The following is a 17,521-nucleotide window of genomic DNA, read 5'->3' on the forward strand; positions in this document are numbered from 1 at the left end:
GATATATAAAAGAATGTGCCTTAATGTGTCTCTGTCATATGCTTGCAGAAAGAGGAGACTTTGGGACTTGGAAGTGACTCCTAAAATAGAGTGTTTTTAAAACTATGGAACATAACCTCAATAAGATTATTGAGAATGGCTACTTGGCAAATAAGGAAACTTTTGCAGTTGAGATTATTTATGATGTATCACAATAGCTGTCTTAAAAATGGAAGCAGATTCTCAGAGACCTAAGCACAAACAAATGATAAAGGATTAAAAGTGTAAATCTTAGGCTTCTCTAGGATGAAGAAATCTCCTTGAAAAAAGGCCTATGTTTCAAAGCCTATCTGTGCAGGATGAATGAAAATCCATTTGCCCATGTTAATGAGCAGATTTTCACCAAATACTAATGATAAGAGTGATAGCTCAGAGGATAGGGTGGCCCAGAGAATAGTTGAGATTCCTCGGAAATATAGGGCCACAGATAGCAAAACTGAGCCACGATTCGGTGATCAGGCAGATGAGGAACACAGTTTTGCAGCAAAGAGTGTGACTGAAATATGTTAGAATGAAAGATCTGAGACAGCGCTGACTAATACCTGGACGTCTATGTGAGAAGTAAAAGTTGTTGAAGTTCTAGAAGTAATCTAAATTTAAGAATTCAAGGTTTCGAGTTACAGACCTGGGCCCATTATCTGTTGCTCTCCCTCACCAGGCAAGAGACAGCAAGTCTTGTAAGCCTTAATTTTGTCATCTGAAAAGTAGGAGTAATGAGTAAACCTTACCTCGTAAGGTTGTCATGAATATTAAATAACATGGTTTTAAATGTTTAAAATAGTGCTGGGTATATATATGTAATAAAAGAGGATAGAGAGCTACTATTATTATAATTATGTTATTACTCATATTATTGTAAAGGATGCCTGTGTGGGGTGATAGTATAAGAGGGAAGTACTAAGACAGTGTCTGGCACAAATTGGGGACACAGTAAGTGTTTGTTTTAGAGTCCTCTTCTCTGAAATAATGATGGTTTGGCCATGTGATGTGGCAGATAGGGCTTTCTGTCAGGTTCATGTTCATTGATGTCTGTTCCTGATTATCCGTGTGGTATTTGGATGTCCAGTAAAGAGTTCTTCATATCATCTCAGTTTAGAATTCCTTTGTTCTCTCTGTTAATAAATAAGTTCTGCACTAATTATCACAGTTAACCATTGACTGAATATTTAAGCCCACAATGGAAGCAGTCCAAATCTGCACTTTGTGCTGTAATATATTCTTTTTCCATAGCATCGTCTCTACTGAAAAGCATTTGGTGGATATTATGTACACATACACGTGGATATTGTATGTGTTTCTAAGTTTTCCAGATACTGGTTATTTCATTCTTTCATGGGGGAAAAAGTGAGTGGTAACCAGTGACACTGGTTTTTGTTTGTTTAATTCTACTTCTAGGTGTGATGTTCCTTGGAGAGATAATAAAATAAGAACATTATAAGTTTTTGCAAAGCTCACACCTTCTGGGCTAGAGGAGCAGAAAATGCATTTAAATATATAGAGCTAAAGTCCAATATTTGGGTCTTCCAACTTTATAGGTATGTGTCTTAGTCTGGGTCTCTGAAAGCAGACTGAGACCATGTCTCATGTGAGGACATTGAGGTTGTATACTGGAGAGTGCCATGGCAAGGACCAAGTGTATAGGGAAGAGATAATGAAATACGAAAGAATAAAAGCCAATACAAGGAAGCATTATTAAGCTAGCAACCAGAGAGGATAACTAGAATTCCATCCCACTAGATCTCTTCAGGAGCTTTATGAAATAGGTCTTGTACTGTCTACCCAAGTATAAAAGAGTGAAGCATTTATCTGCTGTCACCTGATACCTGTATAGGTTAACTCCCTTACACTTCTGGCTTACACATATGTGAGTGCTATATGTGTTTCTGGTATAGACAGGAGACAGGGAAACACTGGCTAGAAGTGAGTGGTTCCCTCGCAAAGGCCCCATCCTCAAGCCTGAAGACCTGTGGACCTAAATGAGGCAGGCATTTCTGTTTTCGCACCCCAAAAGTTGACTTTTGGCCTACCACGAGACCTCAACAGGCACACACACAAGTGGCTGAACGTTGGGATCAGCGCAGAAGACAGTGGAAAAACATGGCAGAGAAACAGAGAAGAGGAGGGATGCCTGGAGGACAAGGGGAGTTCAGCCAGGGGAAGTCAGAGAAGAGTCTGGTCACTGGGTGGCCTGATTCCAGGGGAAGCCCACCTTCTCACTCCTTCCCCCTGTTCTGGCTCCCCATCCATCTCACTGAAAGCTGTCTCTACCACTCAATAAAACTTTGCACACATTCTTCCAGTGTGTGATCCAAATCTTCCAGTACACTGGGCAAGGACTCGGGATACAGAAGACTGTCACGTTGGCCCCCTGCCCTTGCGATAAGGAAGAAGGTACATTGAGCTGATTAACACATATGCCATCTACAGATGGCAAATCTGAAAGAGCTTGGTAACACATGCCCACTTGGGCTTTGGGAGTTGCAGACACCCATCCCTAGATGCTACCATGAGGCCAGAGCCCCAAAGCACTCATGTTGGCCTCTGCAGCTGCCCGTCTGCATGTTCCCCTGGGGGTATGAACTGCAGGGTGACCAAGCAATGACACCCCGTCACACGTCCTGCAAGACGAATCAGGAAACACTGTCGTTTCTTTTCCATGAGGTGTTCAATACAAGGCATCAGAGAAGTCCCTGAACAGGAACCATGAGGTATGTAGTATGGGCCTCACGTAGGGCTTTGTTTGTTGTGCCTGTGCAAACCTAGACAAAGCCAGCGTGGAAGTCGTCAGAGCATGGTAGTGACCAAAGCAATGGGTGAACTAATGTAGTGGATGGGAGATGCCAGATATACTGTATAAAGTTACTATGTTGTTTAACTTCTCCAGAGCTTAGTTTTCTCATCAATTGAATGCAACTCAATTTAACCCATCAACCAAATATGGAAATGCACTGTTCAACAGACACTATGTTAGATAGTTGAATAAGATCTAGGTTTTCAAGCACGGATTCCAAATTTGTCAAATGAAATCTTATGCAACCCTCTTAAATGAATCAAACAAATGTGTAGCTGTATAAATTGAAAAGGGGTATAAAGCTCCATATCCCGTTCTCTGTTCTCAGTCCTAAACTTCACATGTAAGGGACCCTAGAACTCAGAGGAACCCAGTTTAGATATACTATATCAGGTGCCCCTTCAGTTCACTTCATGCTCTGTGTGTTATGTGATTCTGTGTAACCCAGAAAAATTGGCTCCCACAGGGATTAGAGAACAAGCAGTTTTAGGACACTTGCCAGCTGCCATGGAGGCTGACACATATTTCTTATCATCTAACTTAGGCAGCACGGAGGGGTAGCTTTGGCTTAAAGATCTGTCAAGCTAAAGAATGTTTCTTTAATCACACTTATATGGTATGGTCCTTGAACTTGAATATCAGTGAAGCAGAAAAACAAGTCCGCTCCTTTAAGAGAGTGCATAGCAAGCCACAAACTGGGAGAACATATTTGCAATACCTGTATCTAACTAAGAAGTTAATATTAAAATATGTAAAAATGAACTCTCACAAACCCATAAAAAATGATTAAAAAAACTCATGGGCAAAGAAACTTGAATGCCACAGAAGGTATGCAAATAATCAATAATGTAAGATGTTCTATTTCATTTCTCAGAGAAAAGCTCATTAAAACCACAATATGATATAATTCCATATCACCAGAATAATTAAATTAATAATGATTATTATTAATAATCATAACCTCATCATAATCATGACCTTGTCATGCATTGATGAAGCTACAGCACAACTGGAATCCTCATACACTGTAGTTGAGTATAAATCAAAACAATCATTTTGGAAAACTGTTTAGAAGTATCTTCTAAAGTCTGGTTTATATATGCTTTGACTCAATTTTTCCACTCTTAAATATATGCCCTATTGAAACATATGAATGTGTTCACGAAAAGAACATAAATGTTCATAGCAGCATTACCCATATAGCCTCAAACTGGAGACAACCAAAATGTCCATCCACTATAGAATGGACAAAGCAACTATAGAATCTTGATACAATGAAATTCCGTCCATCAATGAATATAAACAAACTATAGCTGCATACCACAACGTGGATGAGTCTTATAAATGAAATGTTGGATTGTGCATAAAAATGTACATATTTTAGTATTTCATCTACATATAGCTTAAAAGCAGGAAAATGTAATTTATATGATTAGAAGTCAAGATGATGGTTGTCTCTGGAAACTTAATGACTGCAAGGGAGTATGAGGGAGTTTCTGTGTGCTGTTGCTATTTCTGTTTCTTTATTTGAGTGCTGGTTACATGGATATACTCAGTATATAAAAGTTTACCAAACTGTACATCTGTGATCATTGTACTTTTTGCTTGTAGTTTATATTTTGAAAATGTATACACACTTGCATACAGACAGCATGCATACACACATGCACACACAGAGAGAAATCAACCGTGTGCACAGGGTCTTTCCTGTGGAGCTAAGTGCAAGTCTTAAAATCACTGAGGGAGGGGACATCACTTTTTTCTAATTGAGAATCTGTTTCAATAAAAATTTACAAAACAGTTCTGAGGAATACAGACTTGATGGTTTGAAGTAAGAAAGTGTCTTATTTGTGGATATAAGAAATTCATTAGGTCATTAAAACCACATATTGATTCATTAGATCAATAAATATTGATCTTTTGAGTTTCTTTTTAAAAGGCATTACACTAGGTACTTAGGGCGATTAAAACCAGATCAAACAAAGGTTCTGTCTTCAGAGAGCTTACAGATGTATTGGAGAGTAAAATATGCATGCTACGTAGTGGAAAGTACCCAATACCATAAAAGAAGTACACAGAAAATACTGTGACAGTTTAGAAGTGGAACAGGTCAGTCACGGGAGACTCAAAGATGACTTCATGGTAGAGGGGGCATTTTTACTTATACTTCTGTCAAAGTAGGTTGAGGTTAGCCATGTGGAGACTGGTGGGTGGGACCAGCTAAGGACCACGTTGAGATAGACAAATGGCTAAACTGGGGAGAATGAGTCACTTTGTCCAGAGCCACAGAACTTTAGAGTGAATAGGTCCATTTATTTGTTTACAGTGAGTAGATTCGTTTATTTGTTAATTTGACAAATGTTTATTGAATTCCCCCCATAGGCCAGGACTGGGATATGACTAAGCATTCTGTTCTCTCTGTCCTTGTAGACACTTGAAAGACTAAAGGAAGATAAGTAAGTAAATGAGTGTTTGCAATAAAGCATGATGCAGATTATGATGGAGGGAAAGGTGCTGGGAGAAGGGACTCACAGAAGAAATGTCATGCCAACTAAGATCTGAATCATGAGGTGGGGTCAAATCAATACTGAATCTTAGATGCCAGCCTGAGAAATGTGAACAGAACAGGATATTTTGCATGCACAGAAATTTGAAGAAAAAAATGGCATACTCCAATCTGTTTTTTTTAAAGCAGTTGAATCTTTTTTTTTTTTTTTTTTTTTGAGACGGAGTCTTGCTCTGTCACCCGGGCTGGAGTGCAGTGGCCGGATCTCAGCTCACTGCAAGCTCCGCCTCCCGGGTTCACGCCATTCTCCTGCCTCAGCCTCCCAAGTGGCTTGGATTACAGGCATCCGCCACCTCACCCGGCTAGTTTTTTTTTTTGTTGTTGTATTTTTTTTTAGTAGAGACGGGTTTTCACCATGTTCGCCAGGATGGTCTCGATCTCCTGACCACAGGATGAATGCAAAAGAGGAATTAAGAATAGGAGAGAACAGTTAGCATATTTCAGGTGAGAGACAGTAATTTTCTGGACAACTTTGGCTAGAAAAAAATTAGAGAAAGTGATATATTATATTTAAGAGGTATTAGAATGGAAGACCTGAGAGAATGTGTGAACTAATTTTATTTTGGATTATTTTGGATGAGAAAAAGAAAAGGGATGCAAAGATTGTGAGCCTAGTAAGTTGTTTCATTTGCAAAGAGGAAATTCAAAGGAAGAGGCATGCCTGGGATAGACAGGACACTGGTGAGGGCTGCTGAGAGAAGAGAGATGTGAGACCTGTTTCAGATGCATGCATTGAATTTGAGATGTCAGAAGGAAATATCCTGAAATCCCAATAGAGAATTTTAGACAGATAGAGTGTTAGAGTTTGAGAGAGAATGCTAGAGCGGGAAATATAGATTTGGGAGTCTTGTATTACCTGAAGGTATTTATTGAATCTATGAAATCAATGAGATTGTCAAATGACAAATTGTATTGAGAAAAATGGAAACAGGAAGCCAGTAGTGAGACCCAGGGACAGTGGCAACATTCAGAGTGGCCGAGAAAGAAGACAGAAATGACAGAGGAAGAGTAGAAAACAGGGAAGGAGGAAAGTCCCAGAAAATCATCAGAGCAAAGTTTCAGGAAAAGAGGGAAGTGGCACACAGTGTCAGACATGATAGGAGTTTCATGATATTACAGACTTGCTTAAAAAGAAATGCTACTGTTACATGTATATTACCTTGGGGGAGGCAATGTGTGAGAAGAACAGATAGAACTGATAATCTTATATTTAATATTTCTCCCAAAGTCAGTTTCCTATATACTGGAATCACTAAGAGTTTAAACCAAGTGCTATGAGCATATTTTCACTACAGCCAAGACTTTAAAAACCAAACCATTTGAAAATGGCTATTTGGGTGCAGGGATTTTGCAATTCTGCCTTAGTGTCTATATAAAACAACTCACTTTAATGCCAACCTAAACTAGAAAGGCAACAAATACTTAAAAGCAAAATGTCCTTGATGTTTAAAAATGCTTGTGACAGCATAAAATGAAACTAAGAGAAAGGTATTAAAAAATATTAGGCAAAGACAAACAGAGGCTAACTTTTTAAGCCCATATTCATCTGAAACAGATAAGGGGAACTGCCTACCTGGTGATGGTGGTCTCTCTTTTGAAAATGTTTCTATTAAAATCTGGGAGCAGTTGACATATGTTAATATCCAAGTGCATTCACACTTGTCATTTCCTCTCTCAGGCAGGTGCACGTCTCATGTCAGTACTCTTCTTAGGTAGAATGGTTTTACAACCTACTTCGTGCTGTCCTGGTGTAATTATCAATAGTGCCTCCTTCCACTTTCAAATATGTCCCTGAGATGTTAAATGATATGTTTGCTCTGCTTCCAGATCTCCCATACACTCAGCAGAAAATAAGAGTTAAATTTAGGGGCTCTGGCACCAGATGGATTAGAATTTGAATCTAGAAGCTGTCATTTTCTGACTTAGTTTTTGGCAATGTTTGTTCTTGGGCAAGTTTTAACCTCTCTGTCCCTCAGTTTTCTCCGATGATAAAGAATAATTACGGAACTAATTGAATAGAGTTATTGTGATGAAGTCGTGTCCATAAAGGGTTGAGCACATTGCGTTGAACATACACAAGCACCCAATAAATGTTATCGGTTATCATTATCATTGTTGGTGTTGTCATACCCCATCTAGAGCCCTTCCACAGACTAGAGTTAATTTTGAGCTAAGATGTTTTGCAGCTAATGAACTTCTCACGTTCCAAAGGAGTGCCTTTTTTGCAGTATCAGTCTTCCCTGCAGATGTCATTTCTCTGGTATTAGTGCAGTAAGGGGTGCCTATAATATGTTTCACCCATGTGGGTTTAGTCGAACATCGGGCTCACTACGGGCTATACAGTAATCAGCAATCACTCTTGGGCCCAATCTGAAGACAGAGATACAAGTAACAAATTATAAACATACTAAGACTATATAACCAGTATTCTGAGTTCATACCACGTAAATTCATAAAGCATTTTGTTATCCTTACATGTATTATTACATGTATAACAATGTGAGCCTTGAAAGAATAAAGTATTTTTTCTTTTAGCTCTAAAATTCAGTTTAGTGAACTGAAAGATGAGTCTTAATTTTCTACCTTCTACCACTTCAGTGAACCAGTGTAGATGCAAACAGTCAAAAACAGAACCAAATTATTTTGTAGATTTTTGCACTGCTTCAGAAGTGAGAAAATCAGAAAATATGCAAAATCCTCTTTTGCCTGATGTAATTTCCACTATCAGTTTGGACCACAAGTCTGGGTCTCATAAATTGTATTGCATAAGTAATCCAATAATACAGTCATGACTTTGCCTTTTCATGTCTTTTTCTGCAGATGGCCTTATTACCAGATTCTCTTTGGTTGATGAAAAAGTTACATCATTAGAGTCATGCTTAATGAAAGTATGCATTGCTTTAGTATCACCAGTTGCCTGCATCTGGTCTGATTTTCAGAGCTGTAGGATTGCATAGATTCTCTGCAGACCATTGTGTTCAAGGTGTTTAAGTCTGTATATATTTGTGTTTTTGTTTTATTTTATTTTATTTTATTTACTTTTTTGAGACAGAGTCTTGCTCTGGCGCAGTCTCAGCTCACTGCAACCTCCACCTCCCAGGTTCAAGCAATTCTCCTGCCTCAGCCTGCCAAGTAGCTGGGACTGCAGGTGTGCACCACCATGCCCAGCTAAGTTTTGTATTTTTAGTAGAAATGGGGTTTCATCATGTTGGCCAGGATGGTCTCGATCTCTTGACCTCTTGATCCACCCAAATCGGCCTCCCAAAGTGCTGGGATTACAGGCATGAGCCACCGTGCCAATGCTTTTAATTTCTATTGTATCTTGTCTTCATGGATAACATTGATGTTTGTGGGTATTTGTGATCATCTATTAGAACAGGAAGGCAACAAGTGAACTTTGATTTGTCTTCTTCCTAGGAGTAATAACTCTGTTCCTGATTGGTTTCAGCTGAGTGGGGGCAATGGGTGAAACCCGTGGGGTTCTGGTTCTCCAGCAGACACAGGCTTCTGCTGACTTTCCAAGGAGTCTCAGCTGCCGCTCTCTGTCCCCCCTCCCCCCCCATGTGTAAGAGATTTCTGGACCAGAAGCAGATCATAGAAAGAAGCAAAAATCTCTTAAATTTCAGTTTCTAGACATATTTGCTAAACAATATATGATTCCCTGTTCAAAAGACTACAGCAACTTACTGCTCTGAATGATATGTCTTACCTTCTTATTGCCTGGGACTTGTCTGCCTCAAATGAAAAGTACATGATTTATCCCAAAATATTCATCAGCAGGACAGTGAGGTAATTAGGAACCTATTATTTTGCCAGCGGGGACCGGAGTATGAATTTTAAGCTTGTTGCTGACTAATTGGATAACTTCAGGTATCCAGTGTATCTGAACTTTATCCTTAAAATTTAAATTATTGTAATAGTAGCCACCATATAAAACGAATGAAGATTACATGAGATAATACAAGCAATGTCTGATATTCAGTGTTCAATAAATGCTGGCCATTACTATCTATTAGCCTTTCATTTATCTGGAGCATTTTGGTTCTTGTAGCAGTACGGTTCCCACCTAAACTGAAATCCTAGATTGTGGTATGTGGTTCTTCCTCATCACATCCGTCAGACTTGGTCGAGAATAAGAGCACAGCACAGAACCTCTTCAGACGACTGCTGCCTCTGCTTTCAGACGACTACTGCCTCTGCCTTCAGAAATGTCGCTGCTCTGAAGATAGTGCATAGGGAAGGAGTTAATGGCAAGTTACTGAGCTGGAAATAAAGGGGTAGAAAGAATGCCTTTATGGGCACATGAGTTTTCAAAACCTCTCAGCATATCTATGGGACTTTATTTGGAACCAGTGCCATCTGTTTACCAATGTCTCTGACAGAAATGTGTCCATGAATTTGGACCCTTCTTTTTTTTCCCCCTCAGCTGTGCAGTGTGGCCAGATGTTCTTGTGTTTCAGAAGCAACCACATCCATCAAGCTCTTTCAGGCCTGGATCGTTCATGCTTATGTAACTTCATTTCTCCAGCAGTGAGACTAGTGTGCTTGTTTACCCACTTTTTTTTTCCTTATATTTTTCTCACATTGCTTTAAATTAAATTAAAAGCCAGCACTGTCACTAATTAACCAAGAGTGGCACATTTGTAAACCTGGATTTGCCTGGTTGCCAGTAGAGAAAAATCCCTCTGCACTCTGCCAAAACCGTGTTTACCAGGCACCATTGGTGTCTTGGCAATGCTGCTTGGGTTTTGTCAGAACATAATGTAGCTGTGTAAAAGATGTCCTTCGGAGATGTTAGCTGACTTGCCTTGTTCCCAGACTTAAATATGCTGTGAACTAATTAACACCAGCGTGAGAGTAAACACTCAAATATCGTTACCTTGCGAATAACAGCACACAAATTTCTGTGCATGGGTTTCTGTCTCCTAAAAAAAGAATGATGATGGTTGTTATCACAGGAAGAGAAAATATTGGGAAAGTAAAGCATTGGCATCTGCTAACCGGCATTCTCTTGTCCCAGTTTCTAGCAATCTTAAATCTCTGGGGTAGAGCCATATTCTTCGAAATGTGTATCATAAGTATTGCAGACTTCGACACAGAAGAGGGAACTGTGACTTTGGGGGCAAATGTGCTATTAAGAAGGTTTGAGAGGGTAGCTTGAATTCATGCTAGAAAGAAGAATTTTTTTGCCTTCTCTGTCTTCCTTCTGACAACAGAAGAGCTCTACCGACAACAGGGTCACTTGAGTTCAGGGACTTTTGACTGAAGATGACCTTATTGCTTGGGAACAGCCTGGGGTTGACACCTTCTGGGCTGTGGAGTAAATAAATATGCTTACTTCCTCTGATCCTTGATCTGAAATGACTGACAGTGGGAACTGTAGATTCCAAGTGCCCAAAAGAAGTGAAGTTGAAGAGGAGAACAAAGACCAGTTTTATTGAAAAATGCTTATTTTTACACATTACAATGAAAGTATTCACTTTTTTTCTTAAAAACTTCATTTTTGTCTAGAAACACAGAATAAAAATCACCTTTATATGTATACTCTATAACAACGCTGCTCAGTAGAACTTTCTGTGAAAATGGAAATGCTTTCTGTGCTGATGTGGCCATGGAGCCCTTGAAGTGAGCTAGTATGACTGAGAGTTAGATATTTACTGTAATCTTAGTTAATTTAAATGCGAATCATCACTTGTGTCTGTGGCTACTGTATTGGGTGGCACAGCTGCTCTACGACGTATGAACTATGGCATTGTTTTTATTTTTGCAAACCTTTTTAATGTTTGGCATAGTAGAAGATTGCTGATTCTCGTATCTGTTTCTGCATTCTACCTCTTATAATAGTTTTTGCTGAAGTTTATGAAGAAAATATGACCATGCCCAGATATATGCTTGAAAAGGGAGATATAAACTCAAGAATTAAGATTTGATAGTTTCTTTTGGCCGGAACTGCCATCTTCCAGTAATTCACCAAAATGATGAACACAAAGGGAAAGAGGAGAGGCACCTGATATATGTTCTCTAGACCTTTTAGAAAACATGGAGTTGTTCCTTTGGCTACGTATATGCAAATCTATAAGAAAGGTGATATTGTAGACATCAAGGGAATGGGTACTGTTCAAAAAGGAATGCCCACAATGTCACCATGGCAAAACTGGGAGAGTCTACAATGGTCCCCAGCATGCTGTAACATTATTGTAAACAAACAAGTTAAGGGTAATATTCTTGCCAAAAGAATTAATGTGTGTATTAAGCACATTAAGCACTCTAAGAGCTGAGATCGCTTCCTGAAACGCGTGAAGGAAAATGATCAGAAAAAGAAAGAAACCAAAGAGAAAGGTCCCTGGGTTCAATTGAAGCGCCAGCCTGCTCCACCCAGAGAAGCACACTGTGTGAGAACCAATGGGAAGGAGCCTGAGCTGCTGGACCTTTTCTCTATGAATTCATGGCCTCGTAGGTGTTAAACAAATAAAAGACCTCTAGACTGTAAAAATGTTTCTCTTCATTGAGTAGAAGTATGGTGTCCTCGCCCCCAAAGCAATATTTAAAGCAAATTTTAGTTGTGTCCTAATTCATTAAGTAATGTCTTTACTATTCAAATTTAATGTATTTCTTGCTGAAAGACATGGGGTAGCTTACTGTGCAACAAATTACTCAATTGGTTAGAAAATGACCAGGTATTAAGTATGAAATATTTGTACTGGTTTGAAGATAGTACCTTGATAGTAGCTTCATCAAGGAAGAAATGAAATAATTTACAAAAATTAAAAAAAAAGATTTGATAAAATTAACATTTACTGCCTTATGAAGGACTTTCTGTTGAGACAGATCCTTACTCTGTTGCGCAGGCTGGAGTGCAATGGCACAATCACAGATCACTGAAGCTTCTACCTGCTGGGCTCAAACAATCCTCCCACCTCAGCCTCTTGAGTAGCTGGGACTGCAGGCATGCACCACCACATGCTACTAATTTTTAGAAATTTTTTTGTAGAGACAGGATCTCATTATGCTGCCCAGGCTAGTCTCAAACTACTGGGCTCAAATGATTCTCCCACTACAGCCTCCCAGAGTGCTGGGATTACAGGTGTGAGCCACTGCACAAGGCCAAAAGATGTTTTTAAATTAGATTAGCTTTACAAAATATCTTTCAGTGCCACTACCTTCATTCACACAGGCACCAGCAGTTTTACCAACCATTGCATTTGTACCAATAGTACAAATGTCAATGTTATAAGTAAAAACAAGTAACACCAAAGTATTATCTTATAAATAGTTTAGACCTCTCAGGTCCTTTAGAAGAGTATCAGGAACCCCTAGAATTCTGTAGACCCCACTTTTAGAAGTGCTCTAGAATCTTCTAGTCTTCCCCATCCTGCACTCCCCTCCTACCCACCCAATCAAACACACATACCACCCTTTTATCTAACAGAACAACTTAGCTCTATTCTTGGAGAACTTGGAACCAACCAATAACAAGGATCTTGATTTTTCCCCCAAGCAATTAAGTTATATTTCCCAACAAACATAATTCCCACCTTAAAAGGAATTCTGGTGCCATTTGTAAGAATTATTATACTCCTTGTTTACCCTCTCCCATACAAACATCTGTAAATTTTTATTTCATCCCCAAGCTAGTACTTTCAACCTGTCTGCTGGAAAAATCCACCAGGATATGTACCTGTAAATAATTATCTGTTTCTTTGTTTCCTTTTTGATCTGTTTCTGCTGTAATATGGTGAGTTTATTGCAAGAAAATGGAGTTTATTTTATAAATATTAACTGGATGGATAGATGCATGATATACCAGCTGTGCCTATCGATCCCTCTCCCACAATGACTTGCTTCTCTTCTCGTTTCAGATTTCTTAGTGGTTCTCGCTTCCACGCATTCACTGAGTACTCACTTGAGCTAAGCATCCTCTTCGAACATTTCCTCTTCTTCTGCATAATATATGTGAAAATCATGAGACATAGCTAGTCCTTGGAGAGAAAGAAAATGCATGACTACATGCCGTTTGGGTAGATTGTTACCAGGCTATTGTGAGTAAAATATCTGTCAAATTCGTATTTTTAATTGAAAAAAGAGTTACGGTCTCTTTTAGCTTTCTGGTTTTCAGTGTAAGACTTGGGTGAAATGAGCTCTACTCATATCACCTGGCAATGGCAATGTGCCTACTATATTTTAGGAAATTGTCAAAAACTTTAAAAGGATTCTCACAGCTCAGCTCTATTTAAAATTCAAGAGGGAAAAAAATTTTTTAAAAGTCGTGAGAGTTTCAGATGTCCTCCAAGCCCTGGTTTTCCTCACACTAAAGCTTACAGAGTCAAACATTGTAGACCCCACTTTTGGCAGAGAACCCATAGCCTCACATGATGTGGGGACTCAAGGTACCATATTTTAGCCACTAAATTTATTTCTGGACTCTTGTTAGTGACTGTATGAATTCTTTAGGGCCCCGTGGCAGAGCGGTCTCCAGGGATTTTAACACATTCTGAATTTGGGTTGCACAGGAGCCTGGAGACTGTTGCTTTCAGCTGGAGCAGAACAACTGACAATGAAAACTGCATTAAAAGCTCCTGGTGACCTCCTGAGGCAATACTGCTACTTTTGAAAATAAACATGTTTACCTAACAATCACTTAGAAGGAAATTTTGAGATATATGATTAAAATGTATTGAGCTACAGATATGAAAATCTAATCTTCAAAAGGAAGCACAGTATTGTGGTGTAAGAATTGGATCACAAAGAAGAGATCTCTCTTATAGCCCTGGTTTCACCCCCAACTAGTTATATGAACTTGGACAAGTAATTGAACTTCTTTGGGTTTCAGCTTCTAGTCTATATATATAACATGTGACATGAATCACAACTTTCTATCTTTGAATTCTCTGGCATTCTCAATCCATATAATCCTTTGCTTTCCTATTCTGATAAATCAGCTACACACTTGTATCTTTGTCTTTTGTGACCATGAATTCCTAATAACTAAACTGAATTTCATTTTGCTTATAAACTATTTACTACCATGCCAATTATAAAATGCAAATGTGAGTATTAGTGTACAAATGATTTGCCTTCCATGGGTACTGAGGCAAGTGTAGCATTAGAAGCCTGGGGTCAAAAGCTCTTCATTTTTCACTCAATGGAATAACTTGTTTTGTCTAACACCTTGGTAAGATCTAGAATCAGCATCACCTTATTTACAAAAAATATAGATGAAAGTTGCTTCTAAGCTCTTCGATCTTTCAATTGCAGCCATTATTAGCAAATATAGATTCATAAATGTGTTATAAATAAACTTTTTGTGCAGCAAAAGAAATAGCACTCAAACATAAATTCAATTTTCTCAGCAAGGCAATTTTACTTCCATAGAAGAGTATGACTCACGGATGCAGCAATGGCAAGCACACCCAAACAAGGGAGGGGAAGGGGTTTTTATTCCTGATGCAGGTAGCCCCTACTGCTGTGTCATTCCCCTATTGGCTAGGGTTGGACTGCACAGTCTAAGCTAATTCTGATTGGCTATTTGAAAGAAAGCAGGGGTACTAGCCATAGTGCCGGGGTGAGTAGTTTGGTCGGAAGGGCAGTTACAGAACAGGTGACTCAGGATGATTCAGGTCAGAGCAGGTGACCAGGGGTGACTCACGATGGAGCAGGTGACCAGGAGTGACTCAAGACCGAGCAGGTGACCAGAGGAACAGATGTGAACTACCGATTAGAACTGGTGGGAAAGGTTGTTTACTGAAACTAGGGGCGAGGAGAACAAGGAAGTTAAATTTTAAAATGGAGAACAAAGAACAAGGCAGCTAACATACTGATACATTGGTTCTTTAAGGAGGATCTCAGAACTCATTGTACTTAACAATTTACAGGCTAAAACCTTTGAAGAGGAATTTGTTATATCCTACAAATGCAAGGTCATATACATGATTAAAATTTTACATGGCAGATACAAGATGTCACAGAGTGCATTATTTCCTAACTTCTTTATTTTATTGAATGGGACATGATGAATGCCCGGTTATCTTGGTGAAGCTATTCAGGCCGAGGTTTCCAGTTTCCAAGTCCACATATATATCACTAAGTACCAGCCCTGGAAAAAGCTGACTTCTAATAACTTTCCCACATTGTTAGATTGGTTACAGAGAAGCATTAGCCACAACTGTAGCATAGGATATTTTCTATATTTCATTGAGAAAGATACACCATTTCTCCACCTAAATAGAATATGGTTTGAGCCTCAGTATAAACTTTCCATTTACAGTGGGGTAGTTTGATTACTGTTTCTTTCTTCATGCCATCATTATTGCTGTGACATATGATAAAGCACTGGTGATGAGGGGGAGGAGAAGAGTGCTCATTCGTCTTAGACCATACAGTAATTTACTCTGGAGCAAGTTAGCGTGCAGGATTTGCTCAATTACAACGTGCATAGATTTAAAAAAAAAGGGGGGGGCTATGATTCCAAATATGGGGCTAATTCAGAGACAGTGAACTTTTGTCTAGGAAGCAGGCAGATCTAAAGAATCAGCTGTTGTCTCTTAAGAGGTGGTGAAAACTGCTGTGTGTATAAGCATGGTTCAGTTGGTTATATGAGTTTCTATTGAGGCTGCTTATTACATTTTTAAAATGCAATTTTAGCCACAAAAAATTGTTAGAAATTAAATTTTATTTCCTTCTGAACAGACCTTCTGTGAAATGTCTTTTACTAAATATCAGTTTTTTTGTCCCTGTCAGACAACTCCAGTTTATTCCTTGCTAAATTGGAGGAATATAATTCCAGATTCACCTGTGGTGAGCTATGTGCTGATCACAGTAAATTTCACATGGCCTTGTTAATATCTAACCTCATCTTCAGGTAATTGAAGTCTTCTAAAGGTACATAACTATAGTGGTGCAAACATTCTTAAGTAAAATGGCCAGTGACAACCCATTTATTCACCCTTCATCACCTTCTCAAAGAATTCCTGTTACAACAAGATGTTATCATCCTAATCTCTCAGGCCTAGTTTAAGGATGGCTGCTTACCCTCTCATCTCTCACTCTCGTTAGTTTTATATTTTCTTACCTAGAACTTTCAAGCTACATTTAAAAATGCCCCAAGTTATTTTATTTCCATGCCTTTGGGGAAATTGCTTTGAGGTGGCTCTGTCTATATTTTGATGACCAAATGTGAAGTCAGAGCAACAAGAGAAACCAGAATGGAATAGAGGAGCAATTAAATTAATATTGTAGGTGATGTATCTGAATGAATTGAAATTGGCATAGTATTTAAATTTACTAAGGAGGGTATCATTTGGAAAATTAAGGACAAGAATTTTAATCTGGTAATGTCCCCTCAAAGTCTTACTTAAAACATATACTTCTGCTTGCCTGTATGAAGTTACCTGTCTTTTCTCTCTCTCTCTCTCTCTCTCTCTCTCTCTCATCAGCCCTCATGAGATACTGCTTTAATTTATGTGACTAGCTTGCAAGTCTGAACTAAGAAAGGGCTGTTTCTAATATAGTAAATAAAAATAACATCAGAGTCACTTCAAACAATGTTTTTGAAATTCAAGTTCAGAACAGGTAGTTCAGACTTCACAAATACTTTTGGCTTCACACTTGCTTTCCTTCTCTACTATGTCTTCAGTGACATTGTGCAAAAGGGCAATTCCATTTCCATAGGTTACATTGACTTTGCAGAGCTGAAGAAAAAAAACAAAAGAATGAAAAGGAAAGAAAAAAAAAAAAACCTGAGAAGGCTTGGTTTGGGCCTAGGAACTAAATAAGCACAAGATAAAAATCACAGTGGAAGTGAGTGTCATTGAAATAAAGTGACTTGTTTTTATCACAAGGCTATTTTCAGTTAAGTCCACTCTAATTCTTATCTTTATTCATCCTACAAGTTACAGATAATGCATGGCCATATTAAAATTCTCTTCTTGGCCTGAATCTCCTATCTCCGATAGACAAGCTGGGTCCTTGACAGCTTGATTGTATGTGTGTTGATTTTTAAAAGACAACATGAAATCGTTAAAGTTGGAATTTCCTGATTATTTTAGACCGGGTTCTACATACTGCACTGATATTGCATAGCAATTTTAGAGAGCAACAGTAATTGCATTAAATGACTTAAAGTGATT

General features: G+C 38.7%; 1 long non-coding RNA gene across 1 annotated transcript in view; it reads right to left on the reverse strand.

The window, feature by feature from the left end:
* LOC105526684 overlaps positions 1-17,521 on the reverse strand; it is a 109,605-nt gene that overhangs the window by 59,730 nt on the left and 32,354 nt on the right. The window contains exon 5 of the long non-coding RNA XR_001004124.1: positions 13,300-13,375. This is a non-coding gene — a long non-coding RNA (uncharacterized LOC105526684). The remainder of the gene's footprint in view (positions 1-13,299; positions 13,376-17,521) is intronic.

The sequence above is a fragment of the Colobus angolensis genome, unplaced genomic scaffold (genome assembly GCF_000951035.1).
Source record: "Colobus angolensis palliatus isolate OR3802 unplaced genomic scaffold, Cang.pa_1.0 Scaffold6, whole genome shotgun sequence".
Taxonomy (NCBI): domain Eukaryota; kingdom Metazoa; phylum Chordata; class Mammalia; order Primates; family Cercopithecidae; genus Colobus; species Colobus angolensis.